At 37.3% G+C, this 21,649-nt stretch overlaps 1 long non-coding RNA gene across 1 annotated transcript; it reads left to right on the top strand.

Moving 5' to 3' along the window:
* Window positions 1–3,617: 3,617 nt before the first annotated feature.
* On the top strand, window positions 3,618–20,869 carry LOC131633567 (uncharacterized). The gene is made up of 2 exons (XR_009293355.1): window positions 3,618–3,715; window positions 20,505–20,869. It is a non-coding gene; the product is annotated as an uncharacterized LOC131633567 (long non-coding RNA).
* Window positions 20,870–21,649: the final 780 nt, after the last annotated feature.

Here is a 21,649-nt window from a genome sequence, read left to right as displayed (position 1 = left end):
GCTTCATGAAACAAAAAATTCAAACCCGTTCGAGATATGTTGTAAATCAATTGGGAGAATAGAATTTGCCCTTTAAACCGGTGTTCCATAACCGTCTTGCTCCGACCGAATGATGTTTGAATTTCATTGTGTTGATTTTCAAGCATTTGGTTCACGGTGTCCCATCCCCGACACAAATCTCCCTTGCTATCACCCAACCACCTCTTGAAGACCGCATGTGCGGATTCAACTCGGTTAGTCGTGGTGCAACCAAGATGTCTAACTCGATTTGTCCAAGCGCACACGACTTTTTCTCTAACTTTATCAAGAATGGTGGATTCGACATAATGACAAAAAGTCTTAAGGGAACCACATAACGACCTAAAGTGTACCAATTTCTCGGTATACACGTCTTCGGAGTAGGCATCCAACATTTCCCTCCATTCCGCCATTATCCTATCAACCACAACATCGGCTTTAACAACTTTACCGTTTTCATCCGGCCTATCTTTTGTCCCAACCGCGGGTTTCAACTTGCTTCTCACGTTGCAAGTTATGTGATACCGGCAAAGCAAAGCGGTAGATGTCGGGAAGACGGTATCGACCGCATTCATCAAAGCATTGTCCCGATCGGTGACAATGACGTTTGGCATAACCGCTTGATCAACTAACAAAGACTTGCAAATTCCCAAGGCCCACGTAAAGTTGTCTTCTTTTTCACACTCCAAAAAAGCAAACCCCACCGAATAAGTCTTGTCCGTCGAGGTAACACCGACTATCTCTAGAAGCGGAAGCCTATACTTGTTGGCCTTGTACGTCGAATCCATCACAAGAACGGTTGGAAATGTGTTGAATAATTTGATACTTTCGGGATGAGTCCAAAAAATATCACGCACCGTAACTTTATCCTCGCAGGGTCGGAAGCTTGAAACATATTTGTTATCGCCTAGTAGTTTCAAAAGTTGTTGCATTTTCGACCGAGGACCCATATTCAACACTTTGAGATTGTGCCGTTCATTGTAAACTTGCTTGATATTTGAAACGCTATCTGGTTTCTTACGCTTCAAATCGGCAAGTATGTTGCGAGGCGCCACTTTGACTATTGTTAAGTCCGATATCACATTCCTCTCTTCGCGGGACAAACGACACGCCATTGGATGTCCGTGTAACTTGACATCCAAGGCATGATTATGAATTCCACAAATTACGGTTAACCGCCACAAATCATCAACCCTCCGAGTAGCACGCAACTTAAACGGACACCCGCACTTTCTCGAGCCCGTGTCCTCGTGTTTTAGCACCCGGTTTGATTGTACATAACTACCACCCGTTCGCAATTCAAAACAACGAAAGCTTTCCGCCTACTATTTCCGTTGTCCGACCTTAAAATAACAATTCCAAATCCATGTTTGTTAGCTTCCTTCCAAGCCCAATCAAGCAATTGTTCGCGACCGCCGAAGCTCCGATCAATTGTAAAATGTTGCAGAACATCGACCACATTGATCATAGGAGTAACGTCAATAACCGGATCGTTATTATCGTTGACAATTTCTGGAACTAATACTCCATCGTCTTGCACATTGTTGTCCGGATGCACCATACCTAACAAATGAATAAATTATCAAAAGTTGGCCAAAACTGTTTTTTTTACTGCCAGGCCTATTTTCGGAAGTTCATTTCCGAAATATGTTAGGTAATATATTTCGGAAATGAACTTCCGAATTATATCAGTTTTCAGCAGAATTTTGTTGAATCAATGTAGTGAAATAGGGAATGAAATAAGTGATGTTTACCTGAAATTGTAGCTTTCTATGCTCCCTTTAACGTGATCAACGGTTTGAAACTTGATTTTAGGACGAAAAAAGGATGGAGATTGATTGGGTTTTGGAGAGGGTTTGGAAAAGTGTTGGAGAAAAATGATGAAATAGTGAAGGAGGGAAATTTGTATATGCAGAAATCTTTTCGGAAATGAACTTCCGAAAATATTCACGGTTTTGGCATTTTCGGAGATTCATTTCCGAAGTCAAAAAAAATTCAAAAAAAAAAAACTTCGGAAGTTCATTTCCGAAGCAGGGGTAGTTTTGGTTTTTCGCTGAGGATGACCCCCATAGGGAGGTGGCTAAAGAAATTTTCTAGATTAATCAAGTGGATAGAAGAAAGGGTGAACATGTATCTCAAGCATTTGAACAAGTAAAACTAATGCTTTAGTCGAATGATAGACAATTAATTAATAGATTGAAAGCTCTTTTGAATCACCTTGCACAAATCAACAAATGAGTTAGAAATAACAAGGAAATGTAACTGAAGTTATGCATTCGTATCATAACTTAAATTGGAATCAAATCATGATGAAGAAACAAGTTGCAAACCGGGCAGCATCATGTTAACACATGAAATTATCAGAAACTTGAATTAAAATCAACTAAACTAGTAATGGTATCAAACGATTATCCAATATCCTAATTAGATTTCAATGATATATTTTTATCACCTAAAATCTAACAAAAATTTATTTTACATCTATTTATCATCTAGAAAAATAAGGAAGAAACTATGATTCTATCAAGTTAAATGTGGACTAGAGAAATGGTTGTATGGCAAGGTAATAGGGCGCTGCAGCTCATAGCTGATGGCCTAACTGCTTTTTGATCTTTCCTGCCCAGCCAAAAATGGTGTGACGAGCTTAAAGTGGGTGTACGCAGGAATCATGTAGGGGAAACCCAATGTGGCTTTTGAATTCAACTTTTTATTAAGTTTATCTTAATTTCCACTAACTAATGTTCAGATTTCAATATTAAACTCAATTAATAACAATCAACCAAATTTAATTTCTATTAATTTAATTTCTATTAATGCTAATCAAAGTTGGGATTGAATAAAAGAAAAGGGATTAGGGTTGTAAATTATGGCTTATCAGCTTACGTGAAAGACTCTTTCCCTTTCTTCCTCAACGAAACGGCGGTGACCTCTCTCAACCTTCTCCTTCTCTGTTCAAACCTTCTCCCGCCGCTGTAAACTCAACCTATTCCGCCTCACATAAATCGTTTCTTTCAAATGGCAACGCAACCTTCTCCCACTCAGCTTCAACGACAACGAAGACAAACACAAATCGAAGAAGTGGAGGAGCTTAGCGATCGGAGGCAAGTCCGATACTTCATCAATTATGATCTCAAAGACAAGAAGATCCTGAGATAAACATGTCATATTCTACTGTTGTCCTTCTTCCTTCCGTTTTCGTGCGTTTCGCGATGATGATGTTGTCTGGGTTCTGCAGACTGATAATAGATGACGTTGGAGATCATTATTCTTGAAAATTGTTGAAGATGATTGATCGAATGGGAGAGATACTGGAGAATTGTGGATGATAAATAACGAAGATTGTGCAATTTTCAGAGTTGAAGAATGATTATGCTGAATCGTGAAGTTGTTTGTAGAATTTGGAGAGTTGAAGTTGGTTGAAGATTTGTGAAAATGATGATAAATGGATGATTGTGGAAGATTGGTGAAGATAATGAGGTTCGGTTCTGAAGGAGAGAGAGTTTGAAGATTGGATCTAACTTTCTGTTGTGGAAATTTCTGGAGAATTAAGGGTGATGAATATTGAAGAGGTTGAAGAATCTTGATGGAGATGGAGATTGGTAGTTTTTGGTAAGAAGGTGTGAAGAGAGAGAGGTGAGTTCTGAGATTTTCTCTGGTGAAGGATTTTGTTACCATTCGGTTACGTTTCTGTTATGAAGTGAGTGATTTTTCTCTTAGGTTATGTTTGGGAGTTTGGAGGGGAAGGGAGGGCTTGGCTTTAGAAAATAGGAAGAATTGAGTGAAAAGGATAAAAAGATTTTGGGTAGGAGGGTTTTGGAGGGTTTGAGTTTATTTATAACACCAAAAACCCCATAAAATGGGGGAACTCAAAAATTGTATTTATGTTGAAAATTCAAAATTTAGTAATGATAATGACTCTTTTATCATTCTAAATAAAATCATTTTTTCAAAAAATGTAAAATATTTTCCTATATTGTTTTAAAATTTTGTTTTTGGAAGCCTTTCCCTCCCCTCCCCTCCAAACTCCCAAACATAGCCTTAAGGATTTCCTCTCCCCAATTCAGTTATCAATTCCTCGCTCCAATTTTGAGTTACCCCTTTTTTGCTATCTTCTCTTGAAAAATTTGTTATTGATTTTTTTGGAACTCTGTTAGTTCAATTCGCAGCGCTGAACCGATTGGTAATTGTTGCCGTGAAACGGTTTATTTGTAAGCTGGTTTTGCTTGTTGCAGGATTTTGGTTAAATGGCGTTATGCAAGTTTGGGATGGATATTGTAACACCCTTCTAGACCCCGCGGCAATTTAATAATTAATCAGAGTAAAAACATATGCACAAGGGTGCCACAATTATTCAAAATAATTAAATCAACTAAGGTCAAAGTCATGCTTCATTAGGAAACGGTTCACCAAAACATAGTCATGTTTATCACAGCGGAATACTAAACATCATCAAATACAACCAAATGGAATCATAATTCAACACCAAATAAAATGGATAATTTCTTAAAAACTCTATAACTATCGTTCCCCAGTGTTACAGATCAGAGCATGACCGACACGACCCAACATAAACGGATAAACTCTACGAGTCATCCTCACCAAGCACTAATGCCGCTACTCCTCAATCTGAAAATGACAACATGTAAGGGTGAGTCTCATTCTCAATTAGTAAATATTATGCAATTCATAAGCAACAAGCATCATAATATATCGTTCACCCAATTATACATATTCAGATTCACATCTATTATTCATTAATTCACACAATAATAGACTATAACACATAACACGGAAATCCATACAATCATGTTATGACAAAAATGCATATGACACAACTGACACTATGCATGTGGTACCAATAAACCGTGGAATCAATCCACCTAACCGATCTATGCCTCATCGAGATACGGCCCACCGACACAATTTCCACACAATGGGAAATATGTCCACCAACGATCCAAACATCACCGAGATCCAACATCAATGCATATGAATGAATGAAACACATATAACATACTTAAAACACACCGAATCACGATGAACAACTCATCTCAACACCACATCACCGAATAAGTATGTACATGTTTTCAACATCATTCAAATAGTCATGCATCCATCACAATCATAATAACAAATCACAACCAATTCATCATCACATCAAACACATTGTCACACCCATCTCATATGCACACAATGTTCAATTCTCATCAAGTAATTAACTTGAGTTTTTAAAGAAATAAAGTCGGCTAATACCAATATTCATCATTCATCATATAAAACATTTAATTACTTGCACAACGCCCAAAACGGCACTAAGAAATGATACACGGATCAAAAGATACGTTATTTTGAAGTTTGGAAAAATTCACACACAGCAAGGTTCGCTCAGCGGAGCAAGGCAAAAGCGAAATCCTTCAGACCTCCGCTCAGCGGACCTCAAGCAACGTCAAACAGGAGCGAACTACGTTGGGACCTCCGCTCAGCGGACCCCCCTCCGCTCAGCGGACCTGCGATTTCAGCAAACCCCAAGTCTGCGACAGAACCTGCGATTTCACTCCCTTTTCACCCAAAAAACGATTCCAGACATCACGTAAAGGCATATAATCATCATACATTCAATTATACACCATAAAACATCATCCAAACTCATTATTAACCAATTAGTTCACACAATTATCATCAATTCAATCCAATTATAACACCCTAACCTAACAATCCCAATATCTAATTGAACCAAACCATACATCAATCTACCTATCACCTAAGATTACATAAGAGATACTAAAAGGAAGAGTCCCCCCTTACCTCGATGAATCTCTTGAATGCTCTCCTCCCGGTTTCACGTTCTTGCCTCTTTCTCTTCTCTTGCTCTTTTCACGTGTTCTTCATTTCTCCCCAAAATGGTTCCTTTTTCTTATTTTATGAAAATAAAATAAAAGTAATATATCACAACTTAGTAAAAGGCCTAACTAATTAGCACCCCTCTTTTACTAACATCACACACCATAAGCCCAATAGCCTTTATTCCATCATTTTCCGATTAAAATACTAAATTACAATTATTTAATTTAAATCTTAATTAAATTAATAAACTGAAATCATGGGGTGTTACAACTCTCCCCCACTAAAAGAGTTTTCGTCCTCGAAAATATACCTTAGACGAAAAGTTCCGAGTAAGAGTCCTTCATCTGGCTCTCTAACTCCCATGTAACATTTCCACCGGCTGGTCCTCCCCAAACCACTTTCACCGTTGCTATATCTTTACCTCGCAACTGCTTCACTTTACGGTCTTCAATCCTCATAGGTAATGTCTTTACAGTCAGATTATCTCGCACCTGTATATCATCTACCTGAATCTCATGAGACGGATCCGCAATGTATTTCCTTAACTGGGATACATGGAACACATCATGCAAATTAGCGAGTGCAGGCGGTAAAGCAATCTGATAAGCAACCTTCCCAATCTTCTTAGTAATCTGAAATGGACCAATGAAACGCGGAGTTAACTTCTTCGACTTCAAGGCTCTCCCAATGCCAGTCATCGGAGTAACCCGCATGATTACATGATCTCCTTCCTTAAATTCAATATATTTCCTTCTTTTGTCATGGTAACTTTTCTAACGACTCTGAGAAGCTCTCATCTTTTCTTGAATCATCTTGATCTTTTCTGTAGTTCGTTGCACAATCTCCGGTCCAACCACCGTATTTTCTCCAGATTCGTACCAACACAAAGGAGTTCTACATCTCCTACCATACAATGCTTCAAACGGAGTCATACCAATACTCGAATGATAACTATTGTTGTAGGTAAACTCAACCAAAGGTAAATAACTATCCCAAGCACCACCTTTCTCTAATACACAAGCTCGTAACAAATCCTCTAACGATTGAATCGTTCTCTCCGTCTGTCCATCTGTCTGCGGATGATAAGCAGAAGTCAACCTCAACTTAGTACCTAAGGCTTCCTGCAATCCTGTCCAGAACTTAGAAGTAAATCTCGGATCTCTATCCGACACAATACTAGCCGGAACACCATGCAAACTCACTATCTTCTCAACATACAACTGAGCCAACTTCTCCATCGAATAATCCATTCTTATTGGAATAAAGTGAGCAGATTTCATCAACCGATCTACAATAACCCAGATAGAATCACAATTCTTGCTCGTTCTAGGTAAACCAGATACAAAGTCCATAGAAATTCCATCCCACTTCCAATCCGGGACAAACAACAGTTCCATCAATCCAGACGGTTTCTGATGCTCAGTTTTCGACTTCTGACAAATTAAGCAAGCATAAACAAACTCAGCAATTTCCTTCTTCATTCTAGGCCACCAAAATAACTTCTTCAAATCATGATACATCTTGGTAGCACCAGGATGAATACTCAATCCACTCCGGTGTCCTTCTTCCAGAATACTCTTTCTGATCCCAGCAACATCGGGTACACACACTCGGTCTCCAAACCTTATGACGCCATTCTCGTCAATTCGGAATTCACCTCCTCGACCTTAGTTAATCAATGTCAACTTATCTACCAAGCCAACGTCAAATTTCTGTCCGTTTTTAATTTCTTCAAGGATACTATTAGTTAACTTTAACATCCCCAACTTAACGCTATTAGAAGTACTTTCGCATACCAAACTCAAATCTCGGAATTGCTCAATTAAATCCAATTCTCGCACCATTAGCATAGACATATGCAATGACTTTCTGCTCAATGCATCAGCAACAACATTTGCTTTACCAGGATGGTAATTCAACCCGAAATCATAGTCCTTCAGAAATTCTAACCACCTTTTCTGCCTCATATTAAGTTCTTTCTGGTCAAAGAGATACTTCAGACTCTCATGATCGCTGAATACCTCAAATCGAGAACCATAGAGATAATGTCTCCACAACTTCAACACAAACACCACAGCCGCCAATTCCAAATCATGAGTCGGATAATTCCTTTCATGAATTTTCAACTGTCTTGAAGCATAGGCCACTACCTGCTTATCTTGCATCAAAACACCACCTAAACCCATCAGTGAAGCATCACAGTGTTATACCCCAAAATTTGCCCGCATCTTTTTTCAAGAAAACTTCAATCTAAAAATTAAGAGTTTCATATAATCTTGGATTTTCATATCATGATTTATGAATACTTGGTTTTTAGAATTTTTCTTTTACGGTATTTTGGCTCGCTGTTGAACTTATTCTTACGCAAACGCCAATTACTGTTTATTACTTCACACACGCTATTTATTTGATATTTATTTACAGATAAATAGTACTGACGCAATTGGTACAGAGTTAAATCTTTTGCAGGCGCATAGTCCAGGGATTCAGACTATACTGGTAACAAGTAAATTATTATTAATTTTTTGTTTCCCACTAATTTTTGTACTATATTCCATTATTTTCAAAATCTTTTCCTTTCTTTTCAAATCTCTTATTTCAAAATCAAATCCTAACTTTATTCTATACATCTCTCTTTTTTCCAACACTATCATACACTTTCTTTCAAATCTTACTTCCACTCAAATTTTCCTTTTGTACGGAATCACTTCATTCCCCAACGTCTCTATCCTTCTTTTCATTCTATAAGTACCTCTCATTTTTTCCATAAAATCTCACATCAAATTCTAACTCATCTCTCAAATTTCTACTTCATATTCATTCTCTCTTCTTCCTCGGCAAAATGGCGAAGCGGATGGAAACGTGTTTTCTTATGGTCATCACCATTGCTACGGTAATCATGTCCTTCTTCTGTCTGCATAGTCCTGAAAAATGTGAACCTGCAATGGTTACACTCCCGATCATCTATTTTCTGTTGGTCATAGCACGGATTATTAGTCGTCATATGTAAAGTTTGTCCTATCTTCTGTTTTTAGAATGTACCGTTCTTTATATTTACCGTGCTGTTTACTACGTTTTGTTTAGGTAATATTTGTACTGTCAGTATTAAGTATTACACTATATCTTCATTTAACTAGTAAGATAATGTTATATGTGTTTATTGCTAGTTAAAATATTTATTTTTTCTGTGCATTAAATCCTTTCAGTCTTATTATTGACGGTAATTTTGTTCGCATACAGTACATATTACTTATTTATTACGTCTGTGTTTTACTAACCACTCATGTAAATAAATTTTCACCATTAACACAAAAACAAAAAAAACAAAACAAAAACAAAAAAATAATATTAACTTTGACTGTTGAATTTCCACTCTAAACAGTCAGTTGACAGTCAAACCGCTGACAGTGCAATTCTCCGTGTTTTGTACCATCAATCAAATCAAAATTTTGCATTTCAAAATTCCAAGATTTTTGTTCTAGAAGTCTTCTGAATATCACATGATTAGCAGAGACTCAACACTGCACAAAAATCAGGTACGCTTAACTGTCTCCTACACAAACAGTCCCTAACTAGGGTTTCTTGTTTTTTTTCAGGAGAACAAGTTTTTGAGACCTCAAATGGATTTCATGGACCTCCATATATCTCAAAGTACCATCATACAAATTTTCAAACTTCAATTCGCTCAGACGCACAGTCAGCAGCTCAAACAGCCAACAGACGACCCGTTTGACCAAAAAAAGTCAACAGACAGTCAAAAATGAAATTTTTTGTCAAAGTCCATATTTTGTCAAAGGATTCATCATTTGATCATTGGATGATCATAATTCATCAAGGAAAGATCAAAAATCAACAAAACCCTAAGTTTCAAAATTAGGGTTTTCTCCTAAAAAGTCAACTGAACTTTGACTGGTCATAACTCTCTCATCCTTCATCCAAAAAATTCAAACCAAAGCTTATTTTGAAGGAAATTCAATTATATTTCAAATGCAATTGGTCCCATGGTCATTAGATTCACCATTTGAAAAATATGAATCAAGACATTACAGGTCATTTTCAAAGTCAACAAAAAGTCACTTTTTTCAAAAGGACACACAAGGAGCATGGAAAATCATTTTGACATGAGACCAAAGACATTGGTTAGAGGACTCTTTGAGGTTTCCAAAAAGTGCAAGAACTCCTTCATATGACAAAAATTGAGAGATTTACACCTTGTTGAAGTTGACCATTTTTTGGGAAAATGCATGAAATCAACATTGATCAAAAATGTATTTTTTCCAAATGGGGCCTAATTTCCATAATCCAAACATGTCTACCATGATGTAAAGGGCCTCCCACAACCAAGACAAAGCCCACATCATTTTTGTTCCATTTTTGGTTTAATGTTATCATATTTAAGATTAAATTGAAAAAGGAAAATGGAAGGATAATGCATAGTTTTGTTTCTAAGCATGACTCATCAAAGATCATTCAATATGCTGCAGCCAAGGAATTACAACAGGAGAAGTGTGGAAAATTCAAGCTATGGTGGCTTGAATTCAAAGCTACATATATATTAAAAAATTCAAAATGCAACAAAGACATAAATGCTATTTAGCTTAGTTTCTAAGCACTTCTTTGCTTATATAAGAGCTAGCATACTTCAGTAATCAAGGGGAGACAAGTTCAGAACATAAGCATTACTTGTAACATACTTGTACCAACTTAAATTTTTCAAAGAAATCAAAAATTCGAATTTTAATTTCTAGCTTGTTTCAGTTCAAACTAAACACTCAAACACAACCCTCAAGCATCATTGAATATATCCCAATCAGTTTCAAGCCTTGGAACACTCACAATCGACCACTAGACCTCACGGTTTGCTCGAACTAAAACTTACAAAAATCTCATCACACATGCATATTTAACAAGATGTAGACTCATATTTAAGTTTAGTTTGAGGTTCTGATCGTTTCTGGATAGTTAATTACAGTTTGGTTGCATATACACGAAGTTACCATTCTAGGGTTTGTGAACTCAATTTTAGGGCTTTTCATTAGAAGCAAAATTAAGTAAAATTAATGGCATATTCGAACTCAGTGAATCAAGCCAAGTCGAATGGACATGTCGCGCCAAATTTCTTTTCATGTTTACCCCTATTCGCTATTTTGCAGGTTTGGAACTCATCTATTATAGCGCTTTTCTCATAAAAGCGCTGTTAAATGTGCTGGCGAGAGGTTGAAGACGATGAGGTGTCCTCACCTCATTGGACAAGACGCGCGCGTGTTTTTTTAAATTACCCTCGGATTCAGTGTCTGCAGGTGTGTCACGTGTGGTGGTCCCTCACAATCTAAGCCATCAGATCCATCCACTCATCAATCCAACGCATCAGAATGAGCCCCCATATCCTGGACTTTATTTAATAACCACACCTGATCATTTATTTCATATTTTCTATTTTTATTTTAATTTCTTTGCAAAATTAATTTAAATAGTTCTAAAAATCCAAAAAATACACAAAAAAATATTTTTAAGTTTATAAAATAATACTTTATTTTCTTATATAAAAATATTTTATTTTTCTTCATAATTTAAATATTTTGTATAATTAATTAGTATATATTTATATATTTGCTTTTTAATTATTTCAACCAATCAAAAAAATCATAAAAATTTTGTTCTTTATATTAAATATAGTTTATATATTATAGGCTAATTTTGTACATATTTAGAATAATTTTCTCATTTAAGTTTTAATTATTTGTGTAATTATTTGTATAATTATGTATTAATTAACTTAATAATTTCTAAACAAATTTAAAAAATTCCAAAAAAAAATTAGTTTTATCTTAAAATTAATTGACAAACATTTTGAACATATTTTAAACTTAGTTTTTAGGTTTAAATTTTATTTCCATCTTTTTCCTCATTTTAATTAAATTAATCATGCATTAATTATAATTAAAATCAATCATCAAAAATCCAAAAATATTTCTTTTATTTTCTTGCAATTTAAATTCATAGATCAAGTGTATAGGTTGTCAAATTCATGTAAATAGCGTAGTTTACATTTCCTGCACAATCGATGTAATAGCGTAGATTTACTTTCCGCATTTTACATTTCCGCATTTTAAATTCCAGCATATATAGAACTGCGTGTATGTCAAAGATAAAATTGAATCGTTAGATCACTAACTTCAAAGATAAAATATCTGAATCAAAACACAATCACACTTGCACCTCTTAAGGTAATCCCTCTTTTACTCTCTTCAAAAATCAAGATCAAATTCAAATGCAAAATTGAACTTTTGTTTACATCCGGTAAAAGGATAGTTTTTTAAAGGAAATAGGATAAGACCTTATAACTTAGGGTAGACCTCCTAATTTGCTTGCTCATATCAAAATAAACAAATCTCTCATATATCATTGTTTTTCAAAATAAAACTTTCAAAAAAGACAATACTTTGTATATATCCAAACAAGGATCATTACGAAGTTAACGTTCTTTTCAAAAAACATCTTTCGAAAGATAAAACACTTTGTATACATCCGCACAAGGATCATTACAAAGTCAATTTACCAAAAGTATTTGAAACCACATACAAGCATTTCAAGGCAATAGAAAAGTGATTGAAAACAAGTGAGCTAAGCAAATTAAAGAGCCCATGGATAACCATGGATACAAAGGGTGCTAACACTTTCCCTTTGTATAACCTACCCCCTTACCCAGAATTTCTTAAAGGTCTTTTTCTGTTTCTTTTATAAACCATTCCTTAATTGGATAAAATAAAAGTCGGTGGCGACTCTCTGATTTTCAAAAACACAAAAGCAGAAAGAAAAGAGTCAGTTCGCGTATCTCTCCGCAAGAGGTATGGTAAAAAACTGAGGGCGACAGGACTGGCGACTCTGCTGGGGAATAATTTCAAAAAACAAAATGTTTTCAAAGGGGTTACCTTTAGAGTTTAGATCACTTCGATGTTTTCAATTGCTTGACTTGATTGCTCTATTTTCCAAAGGTTTGTTTGGGTATTTTGCTTGTGTGAAAGATTCTAACCCGAATCTCGAGATACCTTAAGTATGTGACAATAGACCAAGGAAACTGTACGGCATGTACCGATACGGTTGATCTGGTAGTCACCGTTAGTGCGATACTTTGGTTTATACTGATGTCCCTTGAAAACGATCAAGGAGTATATTAGGCTTCCGAAATGTCATTAAACACTAATTTGTCTTAGAACCTTTTAGTTGAACTTGACTTGTGGCCTATTAAGTGGCTAGCTTTGAAATTGATCGAAGTTAGTTATCCTCGAGGAATATTTTTGATCGGCCGTCCGAGCGCCGTATTGAGATGTTGTCTCCAAGGATCATAGAACCCAAATACTATTCTAGGACAGGTTTTAACCAACTCAACTTCAATGGGGAGGGTATCACCTATGAACTTCATGCAAGCCTTTAAACCTAAGGCTATTGTTTGATTTGTTTGTGTTTGCCACATGTTTGACATCATAACATCATAAGCATCATAAGCATATCATTTTCTCACTAATCATTTCAAGGATCAAAGAGTTTACCTTTGTTCTGTTATTGCAGGTAATGGCTCCCGCCACCAGAGATTACATCTGAATCAACATCTCAACGGTGCCATCTGAACTAAAAGACTTAGTGTCAGAGTTTCCCAGGAATAATCAATTCACCGAAAAGCACGGTCACCTACTCCATTTGGTTACCTCAAAATTTGAAGAAGACATGATACGGGTCCTGTTCAAGTTCTTTGATCCCAAACATCATTGTTTTACCTTTCCTGATTACCAGTTAGTACCCACCTTGGAAGAGTTTTCTGAACTAATTGGATTACCTGTTCGAGATCAATTACCTTTCACTGGTTTAGAAAGGATTCCAAAACCTGAAATCATTGATGCTGCCTTACATTTGCGAAAGTCAGAAATCGAGTCCAATTGGGAAACAAAGAGCGGAATCCAGGGTTTGCTTCCTAAATTCTTAATGGAAAAGGCTCGATTACTACTAGAAAACAAAAGTTATCCAGCTTTTGAGGAGGTTGTGGCTCTTCTGATCTATGGGTTGGTTTTATTCCCTAATCCTGACCAGTTCATAAGTGTGCACATCATCAACCTTTTCTTAACCCGTAACCCGGTACCGACCTTGCTGGGAGACATTCTACATTCTCTATACACTCGTACTATGAAGAAACGAGGAACTCTTATGTGCTGTATACCACTACTGGCTAGATGGTTTACATTTCATCTTCCCCGATCAGTGTTGAGAAATGAACAAAGAATGCAATGGTCTCGCAGGATTATGTCTTTGTCTCATTCATATATCCGGTGGAACAACTTCTTTCAAAGAGACATTACTATCATTGACCATTGTGGAGAGTACCCTAATGTGCCACTACTTGGCATCAAGGGAGGCATCACTTACAACCCCTCTCTAGCTTTACGCCAATTCGGATATGCACGGAGAAACGGTCCTCATGACATGATTATCCGTGGCATTGTGTTTGATTACGAGAATGATTCCCACAGACACCGACGAAGGTTTATACATGCGTGGGGCAGTGTCTATAGAATAGAAAGCAAAACTTTGGGGCAATGGAATTCTATTCCTATGGAACCTTACCTCAGATGGGTGCGTACTCATGCTCAGAAGTTCATCATGCCATATCCCGCTATTCTACCTGTGACTATCGAGCCAGAAGTCGAAGGAGACGAACCTCAAGTTATTCTACATCCGGATATGCCAACTGACCTGGAAGAGTTGCAGAAATCTTGGGTTCAACTAAAATAGGAAAGAGACACCTTCAAAGCACACTGTCAAGACTATGAGAGGAGATCATTGGAGCTCACCGGACAAATCCAAGAAGAACAACAGATCAACACATTCCTGGGTGCAAAGAGAAAGCGTCCATGGGAGACCTGAGGGATCCTTCATTTTCTTTATTTTCTGTTTTGTAAGCCCGAATGAGGCAAAGAAAAAAAAGAAATAAAAAGAAATAAATTGTTTGACTAACAAATGTTTGTTTTTCTTTTGTTTTAACAAATCTAAACTCTAAGATCCTTGAAAACATTGCATATACATTTCATTGCATATACATTTCATTCATAAACATTGAATATGCATTTCATTCATACACATTGCATAACAGGTTCACATGACGGATTTCTCATCTCCTTGCTGTTTATTTCAGTTAGAAGAGATGGAATCTGAGACAAGCATCAAGAATCTCGAAGCACAGAACGCCCAAGTTCAAGTAGCAATTCTGGAACTGGCAAAGGGGCAACAAGAACTGAAAGCCCTGATAACCAAGAAGAAAAAGAAGCCCAAAGGATCTGTAGGCTTGAGTCACCTGAAAAGGAAGATCAAAATCCCAGTCAAAAAGTCCAAAAAGCCACCGATCCCTGAAATAGTCGGTGATGGTGAACAAGGAGACAATCACAGCAACCAGGGTTCTGCCAAACCCTCCCTCTCTTCTAATGAAGAATATTATCATTCTGGAGACGAATAGGATGATGACAAATACCAGCAGTTGGAAGAACGCATGAAAGCTATGGAGATACAAAAAAATACCTGGTTTAGATTTCGATTATCTGGGACTCGTCTCAGATGTTGTTATCCCCCCAAAGTTCAAAGTTCCTGTCTTTGCAAAGTATGATGGAGTTTCTTGTCCAAAACTACATCTGAGGTCCTATGTAAGGAAGATACAACCTCATACAGCAGATAACAAATTGTGGATTCACTTCTTCCAAGAAAGCCTGTCGGGTACACAACTCGAGTGGTACTACTAGTTGGAAAGTACAAAAATTCATACCTGGGAAGATTTAGCTGCTGCTTTTTACAAACAGTATCAATACAATGCTGATCTTGCACCAACCCGTACTCAACTAAGGGGCATGTCCATGGCACCAAAAGAAAGTTTCAAAGGATATGCACAAAAGTGGAGAGATATGGCTGGAAGGGTTCAACCATCTTTATCAGATCGCGAGCTAGTTGACATGTTCATGGGCACTTTAACTGGCCCTTTCTACAGTCATTTGCTGGGAAGCTCATCATCAGGTTTCATTGACCTGATATTGACTGGAGAACGTGTCGAAAGCGGCATTCAAAGTGGAAAAATTCAAATAGGCTCTTCCTATGGTACTACAAAAAGGCCCATCAGTGGGAGGAATGAGGTCAATACAATGCAAAGTCTGAAAGGTCGCAAAAATGAGCATCACCAATCTGTAGGGGCAGTTCTGATCTCCGCATTTGCGCCTCAAAAAGATCAACTGCCAAAATATACGCGTCGACCAGATGCGCCAAGAAGAAATTTTACCAGAATCAATATGCCAATCTCTCAAGCATTGCAGCATTTGTTAAAAGCAGATCTGATCACATTAAAAGACCCTCCAAAAGATGTCAACACTTCCTCTCCGAGTTATCGCCCCGATGCAACCTGTGCGTATCACTCCAACTGTCTAGGACATAACGCAGATCACTGTTGGGCCCTAAAAAATAAAATACATGACATGATAGATGCTGGGGAAATTGAGTTCGATCCTCCAGAGACTCCAAATGTCATCACTGCACCTATGCCAAAGCACGACAAGACCGTCAATGCTATCATAGACACTGTTTACATCTATGATGTGAGGGAATTGTCAACTCCGCTCCTTGAAGTCAAAAGAAAGCTAATCCGAGCTGGTTACTTTCCAGGTTGTGACCCTGATTGCTCTTATTGTGCACACCTACCCAATGGTTGTGAAAATCTGAGAATGGGAATTCAAAAGTGGATGGATCGCCGTATCATTATGTTTGAGAGGCTACCTTCCATGGATGTTTTATGCGAAGTCTTTGCAAACGGGATGAGAATAGAGGACGTCTCAGTGGTTTCCAACATACCATTAAAAATCCCTACCAAAGCTCCTTTCAAAATTTCTGCTACACCCAAAGTGGCATCGGTAATCATTACCAGTCCAACTCCATTTCCATACTCCTCAGACAAAGCTGTCCCGTGGAGTTATGACACTAATGTTTATGTCCATGGAGTTAAACAGGATACCTTGACCGAAGAGGCCCTGAATTTTACTACTCCAACTGTTGATAATATTGTGGGTACCAGTAAGATTACGAGAAGTGGAAGGATCTTTTCACCAGAAATTTCTCCAAATGTGGTTACTAATCCAGTCCAGGTCCCAGTTCCTAATCAAGATATCAATGCTCGAGGCAAAGAGCCACAAGTTGAACCAGTTCAAATACCGGTGGAAGTCACTGTTGAGGATCCATCAAAGCAAGAAATGGAGGAAATATTGAAAATCATCTGCAAGAGTGATTACAATATTGTCGAACAACTGGGGCATACTGCTTCAAAAATCTCAATGCTGTCTCTGCTAAAGTATTCAGAAGCTCATGCCAAAGCCCTGATGAAGTTCCTGAAAGCTGCACATGTACCACAAGAGATTTCAATCGATCAATTTGAAAATTGTGTTGCCAGTCTAACAGTAAATAATGGCCTCGATTTCTCTGATATCGATTTAACCCCTGCTGGAAAGAATCACAATAAAGCCCTACACATCTCCATTGAATGTAATGGCACCACTCTCTCTCATGTGCTGGTAGATAACGGTTCTTCTTTGAACGTATTACCAAAAACAGTACTAGAAAAGCTTGACTTCGAAGGAATTGTGTTACAACCAAGCGATGTTGTGGTAAGAGCCTTCGACGGGTCAACAAGAACAATGTACGGAAAGGTGAATCTCCCAATCAGAGTGGGCTCTCAGATCTTTGATTCTACCTTTTACGTAATGGAAATTCACCCAGCATATTCCTGTTTACTAGGACGCCCTTGGATACATGGGGCAAATGCTGTAACTTCTACCCTACATCAGAAGTTGAAGTATCCAGTAAAAGGAAAAATTGTCACAGTTTATGGCGAAGAGGAATATTTCGTTAGTCACCTGAGTAACTCCAAGTATGTTGAGTTAGATGACGAATTCATCGAAACTACTTGCCAATCTTTTGAGGTGGTCTCTCCAGATGTCTCTACTACCAAGCATATTTCTGCTACTCCAACTACAACTATGGCTTCTCTCAAAGATGCCAAAGCTGTGATCGAAAAAGGTGGTTGCACAATATGGGGACAACTCCTCGATGTACCTTACAAGTCCGACAAGTTAGGCCTGGGCTATGCTAATGGAAATCAAAAGAACGATCAAAGTCCTTGTTCTAGAGGATTAATGTCACATTTCATCAGCCAAGGAGTAAATGCTATTGAAGACGATGAAGTGTTCTTGAACCATATCATCCAGCCATACCCAAATGAAGTTCCACCCCTTCCCATGGGAGTTTGGGATACTTTGGGAGAACCAAGCGGCGGGTATAATTTTCAGTATACCGCACCTCAGAGTTCTTTTATTGCTACAGAAGACATTACCCAAACTGGATGGGGCAATCAATTTGAAAATGGCAAAAGTTTCACAAGTTCCATCAATGAGCAATATCAAAATCCACCTAAAGAAGTTTGGGATACTTTAGGAGAGCCAAGTGGCAAATATGACTTTATGGTGAAATATTCCGCTCCTCCGAGCTCACAAGTCGCCATTGAAGACATAGTCCCAACTGGATGGGATGAACATTACAACGACAATTTCACTCTTGAAGAAGCCAGGAATCATGTAGGGGAAACCCAATGTGGCTTTTGAATTCAACTTTTTATTAAGTTTATCTTAATTTCCACTAATTAATGTTCAGATTTCAATATTAAACTCAATTAATAACAATCAACCAAATTTAATTTCTATTAATTTAATTTCTATTAATGCTAATCAAAGTTGGGATTGAATAAAAGAAAATGGATTAGGGTTGTATATTATGGCTTATCAGCTTACGTGAAAGACTCTTTCCCTTTCTTCCTCAACGAAACGGCGACGACCTCTCTCAACCTTCTCCCTCTCTGTTCAAGCCTTCTCCCGCCGCTGTAAACTCAACCTATTCCGCCTCACATAAATCGTTTCTTTCAAATGACAACGCAACCTTCTCCCACTCAGCTTCAACGACAACGAAGACAAACACAAATCGAAGAAGTGGAGGAGCTTAGCGATCGGAGGCAAGTCCGATGCTTCATCAATTATGATCTCAAAGACAAGAAGATCCTGAGATAAACATGTCATATTCTATTAATGTCCTTCTGCTTCCTTCCGTTTTCGTGCGTTTCGCAATGATGATGTTGTCTGGGTTCTGCAGACTGATAATAGATGACGTTGGAGATCATTATTCTTGAAAATTGTTGAAGATGATTGATCGAATGGGAGAGATACGGGAGAATTGTTGATGATAAATAACGAAGATTGTGCGATTTTCAGAGTTGAAGAATGATTATGCTGAATCGTGAAGTTGTTTGTAGAATTTGGAGAGTTGAAGTTGGTTGAAGATTTGTGAAAATAATGATGAATGGATGATTGTGGAAGATTGGTGAAGATAATGAGGTTCGGTTCTGAAGGAGAGAGAGTTTGAAGATTGGATCTAACTTTCTGTTGTGGAAATTTTTGGAGAATTAAGGGTGATGAATATTGAAGAGGTTGAAGAATCTTATGGAGATTGGTAGTTTTTGGTAAGAAGGTGTGAAGAGAGAGAGGTGAGTTCTGAGATTTTCTCTGGTGAAGCCATTTTGGACTAGGTTTCAGTGACTTTGTGTTATGATAACTTTGATAACTTTAGTTCACAATTTATTTCTTCACACCAATATTATATTCACTAATTATTCATTCATCTATTATTTCAAGCAAAGTTACCAAAGTCACTACATAGTAAAGTCACCCAAGCCACTCCCATTTTGTTACCATTCGGTTACGTTTCTGTTATGAAGTGGGTGATTTTTCTCTTAGGCTATGTTTGGGAGTTTGGAGGGGAAGGGAGGAGTTTGGAGGGGAATGGAGCGGAGGGCTTTGGAAAATAGGAAGAATTGAGTGAAAAGGATAAAAAGATTTTGGGTAGGAGGGTTTTGGAGGGTTTGAGTTTATTTATAACACCAAAAACCCCATAAAATGGGGGGAACTCAAAAATTGTATTGAAGGAGGATTTTGGAGGGTTTTGAAGGGCTTACATAAATTTTCCAAATATCTTTTAAGTTGTTATAGTATTTTGAAAATTCAAAATTTAGTAATGATAATGACTCTTTTATCATTCTAAACAAAATCATTTTTTCAAAAAATGTAAAATATTTTCGGGTTAATAGTAATTCAACCCCCTGTAATGTTAGTGAATTTTGCTTTTCCCCCCTCCCTACCTTTTGGCAACGGTTTTTTTAAAAAAATCGTTGCCAAAACCTGCCTTTGGCAACGGTAGGGGGGTAAACCGAAACACGCTCATATTACAGGGGGGTAAACAACTATTAACCCAATATTTTCCTATATTTTTCTAAAATTTTGTTTTTGGAAGTCTTTCCCTCCCCTCCCCTCCAAACTCCCAAACATAGCCTTAAGGATTTCCTCTCCCCAATTCGGTTATCAATTCCTCGCTCCAATTTTGAGTTACCCCTTTTTTGCTAACTTCTCTTGAAAAATCTGTTACTGATTTTTTTGGAACTCTGTTAGTTCAATTCGCAGTGCTGAACCGATTGGTAATTGTTGCCGTGAAACGGTTTATTCGTAAGCTGGTTTTTCTTGTTGCAGGATTTTGGTTAAATGGCGTTATGCAAGTTTGGGCATGGATATGGTGCGGTTCATTGGCTTACTGATGCAACATTTTGGTGCTAGTTTAAAGTTCTCATACGGTTCGCGGTTGGCTTGGAATATGCAGGATGGAATAGGATGAATTGTGAACTGGTTTTATTCTCTCTTGCAGGTGGAATTGGTCAATGCTCGGGAATTGTTTTGGTTAGCTTATCATTTGGAGATAGTATGCATATTGATGAAGACATCATATGAGATATAAGGTGAAAACATCTTTGTGTAATTTTGTATGAATAATGATGAATTTGAATGATGAACTTGAACTTGTAAGATTGGACTTGTTTGTATTGAAATGATCTGGAACACTTGAATTGGGAAGTTTGAATGATGAATAATGATGAATTAACTCAAATCTTGAATCATGCCTTGAATATATCTTGTAACTTGTGACTTGTTCCTTAAGAAATCTAATTGCCTTTTCTTTCCACATTTACAAACCTCAAACAACTTTAACAATTTCGATCCAATTTTGAATTTGAATGAATATCTCAAGCTACACATTGATTCTCAAATGAAACCTTATCTTCCGATCTCAATCAATCAATAACTTGCATTGTAAAAAAAAGAACAAGATTGTCTAATCAACATAAATCCACAACTTCCTCCCCCATGCCATGACTCAAAGCATTTATAATTCAATCATCGAATCTTTGGCTTAATGACCAATAACTTCTACACAAAAGGAATGTTTTGGAGGATCCTTGAATATGAATATATAACCATGGCAAAGATTGTATCCAAGGGAACCTTGACATAAAACCTTAAGCAAATGATCTTAAGCCCAATCGTGGATGCACATGGAATGAAGAAGTGATTTGAGATGATGATAAGGAAGTAACCATATCTCATAAGATCCTCACTTAAACCATTGATGAAACCTTAAGGATCTTGCCTTTGATGAAGTTGACAGCCTTGTGGCTTGATGAGAAAGAAATCCTCAATGATCAATGAATCAAAACCTTAACACCACAAACCATGATTGATGAAGGAACCAGTCATGAAAAACTTGAATTAAGATTAGGGCCTCAAAGAAATAGAGAAACCCTAACTCTTTAAGATCATTGATCCCAATGCCATATTTATTG

Source organism: Vicia villosa, unplaced genomic scaffold (assembly GCF_029867415.1).
Source record: "Vicia villosa cultivar HV-30 ecotype Madison, WI unplaced genomic scaffold, Vvil1.0 ctg.001143F_1_1_1, whole genome shotgun sequence".
NCBI classification, from domain to species: domain Eukaryota; kingdom Viridiplantae; phylum Streptophyta; class Magnoliopsida; order Fabales; family Fabaceae; genus Vicia; species Vicia villosa.
The sequence above is the reverse complement of the archived record's forward strand: the minus strand, read 5'-3'. Positions and strand labels throughout refer to the sequence as shown.